Genomic DNA, 14,464 nt, shown 5'->3' on the forward strand with positions numbered 1-14,464 from the left:
CATGTGGTGCATAACTCGTGTGTCAGGTTGAATTGCGGTGTGCTATTGTTGTTCAGAGGATATTCATGGCTCTTTTTTCATGCAATTTAATGCTATTTTATTTTATTTTATTTATTTATTTATTTTTTGCACTAACATTTGTGGTATTTTTGTCATTTTTAAAGCTTGTCAGACACTATTTTTTATCCACATCTCATTTTGGAAAAACATCTCTGAAATTAAAAGCAGAAATGCAGCTTCTATTTTTGCTGATGTACTTGCATTTAATTCCACTCTGCAAAAATTTGCAATTTGAGCTTTGAACGAGGGACCATTTTTCCAGGCCGATGAACTTTGAATGCATTTAATGCATTATTGTGCCGGGTTTTTTCTATAAAACAGATGTGAATGAAGCTGGCTACTGACAGACGATCAGCTCCGTTCGTTCAGGATGCTTCTGTGGTGTGTTCAGGACGTAAGACCTATTTTGCTGTCATATCCAGAGAAGGAAAGCCTGTTATTATCATGTAACTGAAGCTGAAATCAGTCTCGCAGGACTCGCTGTGGAGAGCGTCAGATGTGACCTGCTGGAGGAGAGCAGGTTTTATTCTCTGCTCATCAAGCGAGTTCACGGGCAGGCCATCGCCGTCTGAGATCTGCTGCTTTCATCTGCTCTTTAAAGGTTACACACACATTTTTCTGCTCGCCAGGGACAACAGAAACACACAGAGAGGCACAGAGACGTGTGATTATTGATGTTACGCCTCGTACATTTCCATGGAGATTTTTTGGAAGCATTATATTAGTATTGCCTTTTTGAGTCATGATATGAAAGAAAAGATGCTGATGCTGATTAATCAGCCAATGACTGCTCCCACTTACCTGGTCAACAAGGTTAATATTTGTTTTATGTGTTTATGTGTTTTTTTTTGTTTTTTTTTTATGTGTGTGAAATTTGAGAGTGTATGTATATATATATATATACACACACACACACACACACACAAATAATTAATTACTGATTCTTTAAGCATCAAGTGTTTCAGATCAAATGTTGATTATAATGATTTTACAGTGGTAACTATTCTAATCTGGTGGAAACCATGGTTATTATGGTCATTTTTGGCAAATTGTGAAATATAAATGCATGATGCATTATCCTATCATGGTAAAGTTTTTTTTTTTATATATATATATAATAATTTATTTACCATTATCATGGTAAAGTTGGCATGGAATTTGCTACTGTTTTGTGTTCCCTACTTTGATGTATATCTGAGTAAATTGGCCTTTTGAACTAGAAAGAATGTAGGGCGGCCCTTTTGCTGGATGACGAGACGTAATGTTTTTGATGAAAGATTACGAGAATTGCCACTTTTGATTTAATGGTCAATTTATTGCACTTGCATTATAATGGGATGTGGCGACATCACCCACAATTCCATGTGTCTGAACAAAAAACTTGGTAATATGGTAACCCCACTCATGCCGGATGCTTAGACTAGATGTTCACCAGCTTGGAATGCACAAGCATGAAAATCCTGTATGCAGCTTTTCCCAGGTAGATAAAGTGTACTTTGTCACGTCTGTCTGTTCCTCCTCCTCCTCCTCCTCCTCATCATCGTGTCTCTCAATTGTCTTTCCTTTTTTCGCTCTTTATCCAAACCTTCCTCCCACTCCATTCGATCTCTCCGTCTCATTTAAATTCATGTATGGCATCCTCTGGAGGGGCAGCTGGGATTATATGACACACAGAAGATATCTCTGCGTTCAGGCTCCGATGTGTGGCGATGCCGAGAGCTGTTTCAATTTTAAAAACGCCATCTGAATCTGATGGACTGACGGCTGCTGAATTTGAATCAAGTCCTGGGTGGTGGCTTAAGTTGGTGAAATATCTGGAGCTGTTAAATGTATTCACTCCCACTGCAAACAGCAACAGTGAGCTCCATATAAACGAGGCGTGAAGTCGATTTCCTGTGTAATTTGTGTATTTGAAATGGTTGTGTTTAACAGGACTCGTTCATTAAGTTAAGAGGAAATGGCATTAATGGCACTTGGTGTTAGTGATGCTATTGCTCAAACTTCAACAAACACGTATTTCAGCGATTAACTCGTCCTGCATTATTTGTGCTACAGACATGAATGATACCTCAAAACCTAAGTATATTTGTTGAGGAGAAGCTGGTTTTGGCCTGTTGGACGATATAATGGGTGAAAAGTATAGACTTCTGTTGAGATTTTTGTAGATGAGTTTGATCTTTGTCTGATGTTATTGAGACAGAGTCTGACATATCTTGCCTGAATACAGGGCATGACTTGAATCAGATTAGCAAATGGGTTGAAATTGAATCCGTGACTCACAAAGTAATGACTAAATGTGTGATTTAGTTCACGACTGAACATTGTTTATTACCATCATGTACAGTTCAGTGTGTTTTCCCTGTGTGTCAAGGCCAGGCCACATACATGTGGAAAATCAGATCTTAAGACCCTGTGTTCGTTATCCCCGTTATTCTCATTGTGTCAAGATTATTATTACTGTACATGGCTCTCTGGAATACATGATTCTGATTGGTCAGTCATGCAATTCTGCAGGCGAATATTTGTATATAATATCTCTAAACTGTATAATTGGCTGTTGTTTTGTCCCTGGCAACCAATTTCCTATATAGCTTCTCATATCACTTTGTGGTCTCTTTCTTCAAACATAATATAATTATTTAGCCTGTTTACTGTCAGTGTCCTGGTAGCGGGACACTTGGCATGCTTTTTCGTTGCCTTTTCCCCCTATATCACATATCACACACAACTTGGTTAGACATATGGCTTTCATTTTCTTCTTTAGACTCAAATTATTTTGTAAAATATATATTTTGCATAAAATAAAAATATGAGCAGTTCAGTTTGTTTACAGTAAACAAACAAACAAAAAAATTACACTTTAATTTTCTGAAGTTGCTGTCACTTATTTATGCGCATTTATTTATTTTAAGGCGAGACACGGCAGGCAAAAACATCGGGGTTTTTTTACTGGTCAATTTTGAGATTTTTGGATATTTGTTTTCAGTAACATGTCTTCTTTCAGACTTGTGGTGAAAAAAAGTGCGAAATACACATTTAGGTCTTTATTTTGCTACACTTTGTCTGTTTGCGTCTGTAGATTTCTCATAAATTCAACAAAAGTTGTCGTTGTAAATCGTCCCGCTGCTCCGCGATCGCTGTCTGCTCCCTGTCATCACACACACCTGGAAAGCTCTCTCTCTCCTGTACAATGCTGTCGGATCCAAATATGGTCATTTCCTTTTTATCAGCAACCAATCGTGAAAGTAAAAGGGCTGAATGCGCAATCTCATTGGCTGATGATACATTTTTATTTTTCTCTCATTCTCCAAGTCCGAAATCTCCACTTCAGTAGCACCTATATACACCAAACTTTCCAGTCTTGTACCTAGTTATATTATGAAGACATTTACAGAGAGATTTGTAAATATATTATTCCTAGCCTGATTTATATAACATTTTATTCCAAAAAACATAGCGAAAATCATTTTTTTAAGGCTATTGACAGTATATTCTGATTTACAGGATAACAAAAGTAGATATCCATAAATCCCTCTGTATTTTTTTCTCATCTAATATGTGAACACAATGAAAAACATTTTTTTTAACCTGGCTTTATCCAATACCCAGATTCCGTTTTTTTTTAAATATATGCAAATTAGCGCATATTTAATAAGATATTGCCTAATTTGCATATTTAAACAAACTTGTAATACATTTTTTTCTCATCTTAATGTAGGTAACCAACTGGGAAAGTTTCATGGTGATATCTGTTAGTTAAAAATTTTACCCTATTCACCTGTAGTGTCTCACCTTACAGTTTTTTTCAATCGCTAACAAGCGCTTACCCATACTTCAGATACTTTTTCTAAACTCTTAACACAGACTCACACTTACAAAACACAATTGGCCAAATGGATAATTTTCTTCTCAAAAACACATTTTGTTAAATATATACTAACTCTTCATTTCAAAATAGAACACATCTTTCTCTGCACACACTAACTTTACCAAAACACTGGAAATCTGACTCAAAATGAAATTATTCTGTCAAAGAATAACACTTGTTTTCACTTCACAGGGTACATGCAGTCAATCACAGTACACCAGGTTTCAAAATACTGGCTATTATTGACATTACAAAAACTGCATAGACTTTTATGTTTCAGTTCTACAGGTATTTGCATGCAAAACATGCAATCCACCATTTTTACACTAAATTTCTTGGTTGGGAACTGTATGTCCTATGTTATAAACTATACCTGGACATATTGTCGTCGTAGCTCCTTGACTCTCTCACTGTTCCTCTCAAAGGGAACAGTGTAGAGCTGCTTCATCCGCACTCTGTGTTTGGAAAATGTCCGCGTAATGGTTGTGAGGCTGATGCTATCGATATTGTCAAATATCTCGTCCTCCACAATTCTAGTTTGAATTTCATGTAGTTTTATTGCATTATTTGCAACATCCATTTCTACAATGGCAAGCTCTTGATCATTATTGAGGAGCTTTCCTCTTCCCCCAGAGGGTGGAAGACGTTGCATTCTTTAGTGGGACAAAAATTCAACATATGCATTACTGTATGACCTTATTGACATGTCAAGTGAGAATAGAAACAATCCATGTAAAATGCAATACTTACCTGTTGGTTTGTTGAAAGATGCGTATAATGGAGGCAACCGTTGACCGCCTCAAATTGGGCTGCACTCTTTCACCAGCCTCTCTTAGTGAAAGACCGTGGTTGATTACATGGTCAATGATAGTGGCACGAATTTCATCACTGTCTACTGTTCTTGCAGCCCTTGGAATGCCACCACCACGCATTCTTACACCTCTACCTTGCCCTCTTCTTTGGGCCTGCTCTTCTCCCTGGCCCTGCTCCTCTCACTGCACCTCTCACTGGCCCAAAACAACATGAAATGTGTGAATGGTATGGCCACAAAAGACCGATGCTGTGCTAATTGTGTTTAGAGTTTTGAAAATGTGACAACTGGTTGGACAAACGCTTGTTAGCGACTGAAAAAAACTGTAATATGTGGCCATATAATACATTTATTTATTTTAATATTTAGCCATATAAAGTGCATTATTGCACGCCCCCTTTTTCAGTGGTGCTGGTTCCTGAAGTATTTTTTTCATTCATTTTCCACATAGGGATTTTAAAAGAGTTATAAGCCATGAACCAAGTCAAGTCAACGAAGTGAATCATAACAGCAGACACTTTGATTTGAAGCAAAAAAAGTTTTTGAAAAGTCAGACAAAAATACAAAGGTACAAAACTGTGTACTTAATGGCTTTAGTGAGGGAAAGAACTACGATCCCATGAAGCACAATTGAATGTGTGTGTGTGTATATATATATATACACACATACATACAGGTATTTTGAGAGTGAAGGGAAATAGACTCGATTACATCATTCGCAGTGCTTCATGGGAGTGGGTGGAGCTAAAAAACTATTTTGTGTGTTGCTTATTTCGTTTCTCTGATGGCTGTAATTTTCTGTACAGCATCACAGGTAATGTAGTTTTTCACCAGGAATTCCACTGTTAAACATGATTATTTTAAAAATAAGCTGAAATAATGCGGGCTGACATCTTAAGCAGAAGCAAATACTATGGACTAACAACCTCATAGCTCACAGTTTGTCTGTCTTTAAAGGTTTGTAAGTAATTGTTAAAATCAATATCCTTATGGAAAAAAATGTGAGTTTTTACTTCCGGAACCCGACTGTTGCAGTCTATAACAAGGGCCTGACCCTGTCAGGGTTTATTGTGCGATAATGACTGGCTTACATAATTACCAGAACAAACATCTAACCTGTGTCTCTGTCTCTCTCGTTCTCCATCCAGGTATCATTGAGCTCCTGGATTTCTGCTTCACCTGTTCACTTTGTGGATCTGTGGAATAGATAGATAGATAGATAGATAGATAGAGAGAGAGAGAGAGAGAGAGAGAGAGAGAGAGAGAGAGAGAGAATGAGGCAAAGCTTTAAGTCTGAAGGAGCGATGTGACGGTTGGATTCCTCCTACATCTCGCCGGCTACAATGGACCTCCAAATCATACACTGAAACCTCACTGCTCAAGGTAGGGTCAAAGCATTTCCTCAGTAAATACAGGCTGAAAGAAAAGTTTTTTTTGTTGCTGTTGCATGTTATGTAAGTCCAAGGTTTGTCAAGGTGTCTTGCACCAGCCATTTCAAAAGAACAAGAAAAATCCCATGATGGACACATTAAGGGAATATCCTGCATTTAATTCAGAATGTTGTTTACCACAAAACACGATGAGCTTACATGAACTCACCTCCATCTTTTTATGTTCACGCAAACACACTAATGTTTTTAAGATCCAGTTTCAGTCAAACAAGTCAAGCGTAGAAAGTCTGGCCTGTCGGGTTCATTTTCATTTCGTCTTTTCACACGTAATGAAAGCTGCATGTTCAGCACAGTCCACACTCTCTGATCCTCTCAGTCTGCAGGAATATTCAAAGGATTTTTCTTGTTCTTTTTGTTTTCTCATTGTTCCTGTTATTGCTGCTTCGCTGGCACAGCGTTTCTCATTATCAGAGCTGTTACCAAACGCTCCACAGAGGCCTGAAAACATGGAGATATCCCAGCGGGTTGTGTGCAAACGCATCTGTGGATAGGCCATGCGCGTGTGTGTTTGTGAGTCTGTGCATGTGTGTACTAGTGTTCAGGACTTGTTTAAGGAATGTGTGGAAGTGTATGTATCTTATCCAAAGGTTAAGAAGTGTTTCAGACTCGAGCAGGAAACCTGGCTGCACAGGAAAGGAAATAACTTATCAGGCGGCAGATGGAGGACAGCATGTGCTACACACACACACACACACACACACACACACACACACACACACACACACACACACACACACACACACACACACACACACACACACACACTAGGGATGGATGACATTTTTCAGCTTTTTGACTATATTTTCTATGTTGATGTTCATACCTACAGTTCAAAGGTTTGGGGTTGGTAAAATGTCTCGTATGCTCACCAAGGCTGCATTTTTTTTAAAAATCAAAAATTCTATAAAATCAATAATTGTATTAAATATTATTACAATTTAAAATAAATGTTTTCTATTTGAATATATTTTAAAATGTAATTTATTCCTGTGATCAAAGCTGAATTTTCAGCATCATTACTCCAGTCTTCAGTGTCACATGATCCTTCAGAAATCATTCTAATATGCTGATTTGCTGCTCAAGAAAATAAATAAATAAATAAATAAATATTATCAATGATGTAAGCAGTGCTTCATATTTTTGTAAAAACACTATTTTTTTTTTTTTTTTAGGATTCTTTGATTAATAGAAAGATCAAAAAATCAGAATTTATTTGAAATATATATTTTTTGTAACATCATAAATGTCTTTGTCACTTGTGGACAGTATTAGTTTCTTCAAAAAAATTCTTACTGATTCTAAAATCTTACTGACGCCGAACTTTTTATGTATATTTCTTCTGAAATGGTTTAAATAGATGATTGTTCCAAATTAGATTCATGAAAAAAAAAGTCCACATAAAATGGTTTTAAATAATTAAAATAATCATGTTTTTTTCAGTTTTGAATCTTTTTATTACAACTGATTCAGCTGTTCAGTATTTTTGCTGCAGAATATTAAATTACAGTTCATTGGCCAAATAAAAGCACATTATAATCATCGTGATTATTTACAGTGTTGGTTGATTTTATATTGTCAGCAGAATCACTGCGAATCACCCGCACATTCGTGAGCTCTATACTAACACGTTTACTCTCACAAATGCTCATCAGAAACACTATTTATGTGGCCCGGTCTGTCCGCTCCAAACGCCAAGCGGAAGTGTGTGAAGTGCCGTTCATTTATCAGACTGGAGGTTGTCCTCCTGATTGTTATCATTCATCACACTGTGATATTTACAAGAGCTTTGCTGCTCTCTTCTCTCACAGCATTAACAAAAAGAACATTCATGTCGTTCCAAACCTGAATGAATTTCTTTCCTCTGTAGAAAATGAAAGGAGAGTATCTTGGCTGAATGGGGACCAAAAATGACTAAAAAGCACCATAAAAGTAGTCAAAATGGCCGGTGTGCTGTCATCCAAGGCTTATGAAGTCATATGAGAGCTTAATGTGAGGAATGAGCACAAATTTCAATCTTTATTCGCTGCTCTGTTCTTTTGAGTTCACGTACACTCGTACATACCGTTCAAAAGTTTGAGGTCTGTGAGGTTTTTAATGCAGAAGTCTCTTCTGCTCACCAAGGCTGCATTTGCTTGATCAAAAATACAGTAAATACAGTAATATTGTGAAATATTATTACAATTTGAAAGAAATGTTTTCTATTTGAATATATTTTAAAATGTAATTTATCCCTGAGATGCAAAGCTGAATTATCAGCATCATTACTCCAGTCTTCAGTGTCACATGATTCTTCAGAAATCATTCTAATATGATGATTTGCTGCTCAAGAAAAAATATCAATGTTGAAAAACATATTTTTTGGAAACTGTGGATTATCTGATGAATTGAAAGTAACATTTATTTGAAATAGAAATCTTTTGCATCATCATAAATGTTATATATATATATTAGGGCTGGGGTAAACGATTATTAATTAAACGATTAGTCGGGCGATTATTTTATCGATTAGTCGACTAATCTAACGACTAATTTTAATTAATTATCCTGTCTGTTATTCGCATATCTCTGTCTGGGCAAGAGTAAGTGCAGTGCCAAGTTTGATGTTGTTTGGATGAGAAATGCAAAAGATATTGTTAAATATATCAGTAAAAGAAGCACTTAGAAGGTTGTGGTTTAAAAAATAAACATTCTGACATAAACACACTGTCAGCTACAATGTTTACTTCTGAATAATATAGTATAAACGTGATAAATCCATTTTGATTAATTTGAGTAAAAAATGTGTTTTCTTTACCAAGAAAGTGGCAAGATGAAAACCACTATTTTCTGTTTCAAACTTTCACATAGCATCTTTAGGTTATAATAATAATAATAATTCAAATCCAGATTTTGATTTTCAAAGATTTATTATAAAAACAGATTTTTCCCCAAAAATGCAATAAATTCATGACACGTTTTTAAAAAAAAAAAAATGCAATTAATCCATTGAATCAATATAAAAGTTATTTTTCATATTGAAACTGTTGAAAATACACAACAAAGTAAGTTGATCCACATATGACAGCCTCTGAACTCGGTCAATAAGTTACTAATCTTATATTTAGCACGTACTGGACTAAACATAGGCTACATTCAATCAGCCATCGCTAAGAAATACCTTCTGAAATTTTTGGACGGCGATCAGCTGTAAAATGGCTTGGTCCTGCTCGGTTTTCGTTGACTGAGTAAGTTACAAGAATTGAAAGTTTTTTAAAAGATCCCCTGGGGTTAACGTGTCAGTATTCGACATAAGTTTGACGCTGTCGTCCAAGTCGGCATTTCTCTTCCTCCCGCGTGCCTCATCTTGTTAATCTCCTCACGTAAATGATTAGATTTCGATGGCTTACGTTTCTTCCCTACGGCAGAATCCACCACAGGTTCATCAATGCCGTCAAATGTATTAATTTTTTTTGTTTGTTTGTTGATCAAAAAGTGCAAAGTAGATAAGGAAAACTAGGATGCCGGGTGTATTCAAAGCGCCACCGTTACAATCATAGACTGTAAAAAATATGGACAAAGCGTCTGTGACGTCACCCATAGACTTTCTGAAGAACGGGTTTGAAGCAGGCGGGAAGGAAGTCGACCGGAAGTTGAAGCCGGCCGCGTGCCACCATCTTGTAGCAGAACTTCACCTGCAGTTAGCATCCCATTGACTCCCATTCATTTTGGCGTCACTTTGACAGCGAATAACTTTACATCTGAGGCGTTTGAAGACTCCATTTGTCCATTATTTATTTCTAAAGAAACACGACAATGTATAAAATGCTCCATTACCTTGTAGCTTATGTTATGGCCCCGTAGAAGCAGTTTTTGTAAAAGTAGGCTAACGATTGCGTCATAACCACGCGACTCTCTGTCGCACAGTAGAGAGATTACCGTATGGACGGGAGGAGAAGCTCGCGCGCAATCGGGGGGACGTGGAGGCAAAATGACAATGTAATTAATCAGAATACCTAGCAAAAGTTGCTCCTGCTCCAAGCTCATGGACAGCTCCTACTCACACTCTCCGTCTCTGCAAGATTCGGAAGGGAATGATTCAGATTTCTCTTGGTACAGCTACTAGAAGACAGACGGGTTGCTCACGTGGTCCGTGTAACGCTTTGCTCGGTTTGAGTCTGCGCGTCAGGAAAGGAAGTGCTAAGAAATCGCTAAAAATGGGCTTCACTTGTCTCAATTGAGATCCAATGAGATGGCTCTGTCCACTTCTTATACTGTCTATGGTTTGAAGCCGTTTATGGGGGGTATGGGCGGCGCCATCTTGGAAAATCTTGGGAAATCCTAACCCCGCCCACCTTCTAACGCAGCGCGCGTCACTCAGCTCGCTCTGCTACTCCGGTTATCTCTGTGTATATTTTAGGCAACGAAATGTTATAAAACACCATACTAACTCTTTTCGTTTTAATTTAAAGAAATCTTAAACATTATAGCCACACAAATGTGGTTCAGGCAACGCATATTGATTATATTCACTGCACATAACGTTTGCCTATTTATAAAAAAAAAAAAAATATAAAACACAAACCTGCCTCTTTTCGTTTTAAATTTAATATAAAAATATTAAACATTTTAATATGGTCCAGGCAATATGTGCGTTTGTACTAAACAACAGATGTTGCAGTAAACAACATTACAGATCATATTCGTTGTATTACAATTTAAAATGACAAAACTCAACCCAGTCTCTTTTTGTTAAATTTCACTTTTATCAATATTAGCCATTATAAAAGTAAAAGGTAAAGTTACAAGAAGCTATACAAATAAAGCAAACAATTCAGTCAAACATACAAAGTCAGCGCTCTAGTCTAACCATACAAAGGTAAACTTAAATAGCTTATAAAGTTATGAAACTTCCCCTCGGCCAAAACGATTGGCCAGGGAACAAATTATAGATTTACGAAACCAAAAATCGCCTGTTAGATATACACAAGACGAATCATGTTTAACCACTACAGAGACGCCAGAGTAAACCTCATAACGACAAGCCGAGGAAAGGCTGTTCCAGGCGGGGTAACGTTACATGACCCGGTCATCGCGGGATCTCACAACTGGATACAATTTTCATAAATCTTTATAAATAAACCACAGATTTGAGCTTTAAACAACTACATTCTCGCCTGAAAAACTCTTAAAACTACATTTCATGATACAGAAACAGTATTATTATATGTCAACTGTTTTAAAAAATGGCGCTTCTTATGTTGTCATTCTCCGTGGCGCTGCCTTGTCAGCTGTCAATCAAGCTGTCAATCAAAGTTAACCACGCCCTTATTGGCATACATTTTATATCTAAATACGATCTAAACTAACGAGTTAGAAAAAAATTCACAGCCCTCATGGTTGTCAGGCACTCGGAACCTATCGAAAAATACAATAAAAGTCCATGGGACCAACCTGTAAAAACATGAATTTATGCTGTGAAAACGGACATTTTAACATGGGGGCTATGGACATTTGCTCCCTTTTGGGACCTGCCCCTAGCGGATTTTCGATGTATTGCAGTTTTTCGCACTTCCGGGTAGGCTTCATTTTTCAGATCAGAATGTTGCCGCTTGGTTACAATGCGTGGAATGGTGCGCTGTGATTGGTTGAGCGGATTTATCACGGCTGCGTTCAGCCCCGACAAAACGTTGCACAACGTTTTTTTAAACAGAAACGGTGATGCGTTGAACACACTGTTCTGATGACGCAAGAGTTGCAACTATGGCAGCTGAGAAGGCCATTCTTTGTGTTCTTTGTGAAGAATTTTCAGAGCCTGATGAAGTCGGTATAAATATGTGTTTAATACTACAAAATATGCCCGATGTTACAGTTACTGCACTTGCCGCCCAGAACAAAAGAGAACATCCCAATCGAGTGAAGGGATTGCTGAAACTGAAATGGAAGCACACATCTTACCTAATTCAGACTAAAACACATCTATTTAGTCTCACATACTGACTTTATTTGTAGTTCATATTGTTTTAATACCCTGTATTTTCTTTCTCATTTTTAGGAAAAGCACTTAATTACCTTGTTTATTTCTATACCAAATGTCATACACTTGCAATGAAGCTAAAAATATAAACAACTACATCATTATGTTGATATCCTATATTTTTACAATAAAACTTACGACAAACATGTCTTCTAATATCCTCAGTTGTTGCGTATACCGAGCTGCATCGAACACATTTGTAAATTACTTTCCTTGAACCCATTGTGTGAGTTCACTTTAATACCGCGTGCTTTATATACATGTTGCTGCTGATTGGACTGCAGTTCTGACACACCCACCAAACAAGAGAAAACGCATCTCAAACCCCGTTGCACACCGGTGCACGCCGTTTCCAGGAAACATGACGTTCAACCCGGAAACCGTAGCAAAACGTTGCGCACCGTTTTGAACTTGAACATGCCCCACATTCTGCAGAGAAAGGAGACTGGCGTTTGTCGCAGTTTGGAAAGAAAGGGAGAAAACATGACAGAATAACACGGCGGGCGGTGTGTGTGTGGCGAGCTGTACCTCCGGGAATGGTACAAAAAAATAAATAAATAATAAATAAAGAAGCGTTGACGCAAAAAATATGACGTCAACGTAATTTTGACGTCGACGCGACGCACCGCTACAGCACTAATATATATATATATATAAATAATGTTTATCTTTATATTTGGATCAATTTAATGCATCCTTGCTGAATCAAATAATTTGTTTCAAAGAAAATAAGATGCATTGATGATTGAATTGACATGATTGAATGTCATTGCTCATTCAAAGCTATCATGTGACTTTGAAAGGCTTGGAATATAGTGTACAATACTACATTTATAATACTTTTATGGTCCTTTTTATCATTTTTGCGGCTTCAATGTCTATTCTTATAATTCTAAGAGCAGCGTAAACATTCTGTGAATAAGAAGGTTTGGAATGTGGATGAAGTGTTTCTATTAACCCGATGATTCCATCCAGACGGCGTTTCAGCATCTTTAATGATGGTAAAACACTAGAGACGTATCTCCTCCTCCGTCTGCTCAATCTCTCACGACGATCGTTTGAGTCTTTTCATTTCCTGCGCTGTCTCGGCTCAGGACCAATCAAAGCTGGGATTGCCCTCCCCTGCTTTCCTGCATGGATTTCATGTCTCATTAATAAAATGCCAGCACACACACACACACAAACATGTGGACACACTCTTTCTCTCCCCCAATGAACCATCCGATTCATCAGAGCGTGTTATAATGTCACGGCTCCCCTCGATTTACAACTCTGTCCTGTGTAGTGTCCTCAACGGAGACTGACATTCTTCTAATCCAATCAGTCATGGGTGGGTGGGGCTTATGGTGAGAGCTGCACTCTGATTGGCTGTTTATTTCACTGCAATATCTGTCAGTCAAATGTGGCGTTAAAGGTGAAGTGTGCAGTTTTATGTTATAGATTAACATAACCCTGTGGTATTTGGGATCTAGTTATTCAATTCCATTTGGTGATATTAGTGGTGCAGAAATGACACACTTCACCTTTAATAAACCAAAGGCATGATGAGAAAGTTTATAAATTAAATGATTTTTTGTTTTATTGTGCAAAATTCATGAAAAAAAAATCATCAAATTCTAACTTGCTTTGCAGCGTTATTTTAGTATTATTCACATTCTATTATATTTTGTATTAATATTGGAATTGGAATTGGCTTTAATTTTAACTTAAGTGTTATTTGCTTGTGTCCTTTTATTGGTTTCTTTTGAAGTAGTTATATTTAGCTTTAATTTCATTTTCTATTAATTTTAGTTTTAGTAATTTTAGTACTTCAAGTTAAACATGTTCATTTCAATTAGTAGCCAAGACAAAACTTCTCATTTTTATTTACATTTTTTAAGTTACAATTTTTCATCTACTGTTTATACTTTATTTCAGCTTGATATCAATAAATAAAAAGTATTTTTAATAGTTTTAATTTTAGTTTGGTGTTACCAAACAGTGTTGCATTACAATCAATTTCAGATGTATACAATCAAGTCCCGGCCTACGTTTTTTTATTTTATTCTCGTTCAGTATCCTGTTTCATTCAGAAATGCGTCCGATTTTACAAGCAAAATGGGTTGCAAATGCAGATTCATGTTGACTTTAAACTCAAAGAATATTGCGATTCAGTCTCAGATTTTGTCGCAGGTTGTTGCAGCTGTGGGTGTTTTGGTAGGTATGAGTATCTTTACCATGTTTACCTCTTTATTTGCTCTGATGTGTCAGACTGGCACTGT

At 37.0% G+C, this 14,464-nt stretch overlaps 1 protein-coding gene across 3 annotated transcripts in view; it reads left to right on the top strand.

Moving 5' to 3' along the window:
* Positions 1-14,464, top strand: part of ptprea (protein tyrosine phosphatase receptor type Ea) — an 82,257-nt gene that overhangs the window by 35,412 nt on the left and 32,381 nt on the right. For all 3 annotated transcript variants that reach the window (XM_084135760.1, XM_084135756.1, XM_084135757.1), the window contains one exon: positions 5,888-6,122. The gene's annotated coding sequence lies outside the window, so the exon portion shown is untranslated. The remainder of the gene's footprint in view (positions 1-5,887; positions 6,123-14,464) is intronic.

The sequence above is a fragment of the Abramis brama genome (genome assembly GCF_963993115.1).
Source record: "Abramis brama genome assembly, chromosome: 14".
Lineage (NCBI taxonomy): Eukaryota > Metazoa > Chordata > Actinopteri > Cypriniformes > Leuciscidae > Abramis > Abramis brama.